General features: G+C 32.6%; 1 pseudogene across 1 annotated transcript; it reads left to right on the forward strand.

The window, feature by feature from the left end:
• The first annotated feature begins 2,002 nt into the window (after window positions 1-2,002).
• On the forward strand, window positions 2,003-2,636 carry LOC144574216 (pathogenesis-related protein PRB1-2 pseudogene; annotated as a pseudogene). Its single transcript, XR_013518145.1, has one exon. The product of XR_013518145.1 is annotated as a pathogenesis-related protein PRB1-2 pseudogene (transcript).
• The last annotated feature ends 1,589 nt before the right edge of the window (window positions 2,637-4,225 follow it).

Here is a 4,225-nt window from a genome sequence, read left to right on the forward strand (position 1 = left end):
GCAGCAAAGAGAGTACTGAAATACATCTCAGGTACAACAGATTTCGGGCTGTGGTACGGTAACACAAATTCCTTTGAGTTATTTGGTTATATTGACAGCAATTGGGTAGGATGTTCAGAAGATAGAAGCACTTCGGGTCACATGTTCTCCCTTGGATCAAGTGCAATTAGTTGGAGCTCAAAGAAACAAGCAACAGTGGCACTTTCATCCTCAGAAACTGAATACATTGCGGTCAATTCAGCTGCTTGTCAAGCAGTATGGCTTAGGCGAATTCTAGAAGATGTTGGACAGGTGCAGCAGCAGCCAACACCTATCTATTGTGACAATCAATCAGCCATTTCCATGACGAAGAATCCTGTGTTCCATGGAAAGTCAAAGCACATCGACATTCGACTTCATTTCATCAGAGATCTAGTGGCAGAGAAGATAGTTGAGCTGAAGTTTGTTACTTCAGAAAATCATAAGGCAGATATTCTAACCAAGGCGTTGGCACTAAGCACATTTGAAAATTTGAGAAAGAAGCTTGGAGTAACCGATTTTGAATCAAGGGGGAGTGTTGAATATTGATCCAAAATTAACAACACTGAATTAGAAACCTATGATTCAGTGGAGATAACGTGTCTACCAGAAATAGAAGTCTGTGACGTGTCTACCAAAAATAGAAGTCTATGTTAGAGGATTTGGTGCTTCACTAAGTTTAGATTCTGCTATAGGCGTGTAGTGGAGTTAATTGTTTCCTTATTTACTCTAGACAGAATTAGTGCAGGTAGTGGGGTTAGTTTTTCTAAATTTAGTTGAGTCATGAGTTGTAGTAGGTTTCTAAATTTAGTCTTTTTGTTTAGCTATAAATTCAGATGTATTTTGTATCCGAATTAAGGAAGCAATAGAAGTTAATTTCAGCAGCAAATTTCTTCTCTCTGTTGTTGTATCTTTCTAAAATTTCCAACATTAACCTCTAAAATGACATCCTATCTATATATGCTTCATCCAAAGTCTTGCTTCCTTCACTACATACTGTACCAGCCATTTTGGATCTGTACCAGTATCTTCAAAAATTTGCTTATTGCGGCTCCGCCATAAGCACCAGCAAATTGCAAAGAAGTAAGAACCCCAGTGATCCATATGCACCGCAGGGTCTACAGCCGCATATATATGATTTAATTTGGCAGCTTTCAATGCATGTGAACCATCGAATGTTCACCAAGCTCCATCCATGATTGCAATCAAACTGTTTAGATAAAATTAATTGACAGGTTATGCGTGAAAAAGGTGCTATGCATCTGCTTTCCAAATTAGTTTGATAGCACTTTCTAAATTACATCATTTAAAAATTGACTGGGAAGTCATATGAGATCGAGGATGCAAGTTCATGTTGTTGGATCAAACATGCCTTATTCAATAAAAGTGCATAATTAAACCTAAGCTATGATATGTTTATGTATCTTCAGGTGCTTATGTCTTAGGCTAGCATTCATAGTTCGTTTACAGTCTATTTATAGTCTATAAGATTTCCACTTGCATGTGTACGTCTGGTTGCATAATTAATTAATTATTTAATTATCAATATGAAACTTTGAGTTGTCTCTCCAATAGTTTCCAAATTAAAGAGAGATTATTGGATTTAATTATAGAGCGAATAAATTATTTGTAGAGTTACGTTGTTAATTATGAGTATTTGGATCATCTTAGATTGAATTAACTGGACAAAATGAAATGAAAATAGTGCATTAAACAGGTGATATCATGTATATATATCTTCCTATCTCGTTGTTTTACAATAACCGTACTTAATATTTTTATCACAATTTTTTTCTTATAAAATAACGGTCATCCAATCAAGCCAAGAATGATAATTAATTTTTTAGTATATTAGAGAGTCGTAGTTCTCATCTTTCAAAGCAATACTTTTCCTTTTTCAAGCAATTAATACCTATACTTTTATTTATCCACCCTTGCTATAAATAACCTCAATGAGCCCTTGTTCATCCTTACCAATCCACAATCATATTCTCTTTATAGTATTTCTACAAGTTAGCATGCATAATAAAATGAATGCTCTCTCTTTGGCTTGTGTCATGGTCGTTGCCATATTAGCGCACACAACACTAGCTCAAAATAACCCACAAGACTATGTCAACACCCATAACACAGCACGAACTGCTGTTGGTGTAAGCAATGTCTCTTGGAACACCACAGTTGCATTGTACGCACAAACTTATGCCACCTCAATGATGAACAATTGCAGCTTGATCCACTCTGGAGGTCAATTATATGGTGAGAACCTTTTTTGGGGCTCTTCTACGACTTATACAGGGGTGGATGCAGTGAATGCTTGGGTAAGTGAAAAGCAATACTACAATTATGATACAAACACATGTGCAACTGGAAAAGTATGCGGTCACTACACCCAAGTGGTATGGAGCAGCTCGACCCAAATTGGGTGTGCAAGGGTTGTGTGTAATAATAATAAAGGCGTATTTATAATATGCAGTTATTATCTGAGGGGAAATTACGTTGGACAGAAGCCTTATTAATTAAAAGAATAATAATTTACTATATATTGTATCATGAAATAAGGAGGCAATAATTGTAAGCCCAATTAGACAAGTTCAGGGCTTTTGTTTTAATATAATAAGGAAAAAAAATAGTTTATGTGTATTGCTTCTTAATTTGCTCTTTGCACTTTTTCATGTCACATAAGTACATAAGTACCAATTCATTATTTTCATATACATACGTTTAATACTGTAGATCTTTCCCAAGAAAATATCAAGTTCAAATTAACATTATATATAAATAAATTAAGTTCCAATTGAAAATGCGATGTTATTATTATGATGTCATAGCTGACATATCAAAAAATCATCATTACATGCATCTAGCGTCGACTCTATAGTTTTTCCTGATAAAACAGTACCATTTTTTTTTTTGAAAACTTAGTAGTAGCTACCAAGGTAAAAAAAAACAGTACCATCTTAATTTGCACCTGAGCCATCTAAATGAAAATTAATGAAAAATTTGAGCTAATTACAAAAGATGATATCCTTCATTATACATCCGATCGACCAGTTACGTGTAATTGTATTAGATCAGATAACTAAATCAAGGATGATAGAACTATTGTGGAATAGGTAATTAATTAATAGCTATAAATAGTATGGATTCATCCATTAATGCTATATACTACGCTTCCCCGAAGTTTTTCTTTGCTGATGATCACTACATATTCCTTAATTCTGCTAGATCCTAAGCTATCCAGGACATCAGATTGAATCCCATTAACAATTCTAATAGTAATAGATATCAAGCAAGATTATGATCATTTCTGGTAATTTCTTAGAACCTATATATGACACATTTTTATAAATAAGTAGTACTAAAGGATGAGTTTGAAAAAAGAAAAGACACTCAAGTGGTCAGATCTTAGATGGAGACTAATCGGGTCGGATATTTATTAAAAAATATTAAAGTTTATTATATTTATTTAATTATAACAATGAATAGAATAATTTGTTCATAATATATATTAAACTATATGGTATGTATCTACTATTCAATACGGATAATTGAAATGAAAAACCATATATGTATACATATCCACATAGGTACTCAGATATCGAATATCTAAATATAATATTTCGAATACATATCAAATATAGATCAGATATTATTCCTACACTCAAGTTAATGGATGTAAAAGAGGGAGGGAGAATTTCATGTATGCCCCTCAAAAACCTCAAAATTACATATTTCTCCGTCTAAAATTTACAATACCATATTTACTCGTCTAAATTTCTAAAACTCACACATATACTCAATTTGTTGTCTTTTCTATTAAAACTCATTTAAAAATTATAAAGTACTCATTTTATCATTTATGATATATATACATAAAGTATTCAGATTGTCTTCAAACAACGAATCAAACTGTTGATCGAAAATTCATCTACTTCATGATTGATGCATTTACATGCAAAATTTTAAAGGTTTTGAAATCATTTAGTACAAGGTCAAGCGGACAAATAATTTATGAAAAATGAATACAAGTAACAACTTATAAAATGTTCAGTTATTTTTACTGCTTGACTTTGTACTAAATGAATTTGAAACTTCCAAAAAAATTATGTACATTAATCACTCATTAAGTAGGTGCATTTAATGGTTTGGATTCATCGTTTGAAGACAATCACTAGTGGAAAAACTGAAATTAGTATCAGCCTATCTG

This window comes from Carex rostrata, chromosome 22 (assembly GCF_964058835.1).
Source record: "Carex rostrata chromosome 22, lpCarRost1.2, whole genome shotgun sequence".
Classification (NCBI taxonomy): Eukaryota; Viridiplantae; Streptophyta; class Magnoliopsida; order Poales; family Cyperaceae; genus Carex; species Carex rostrata.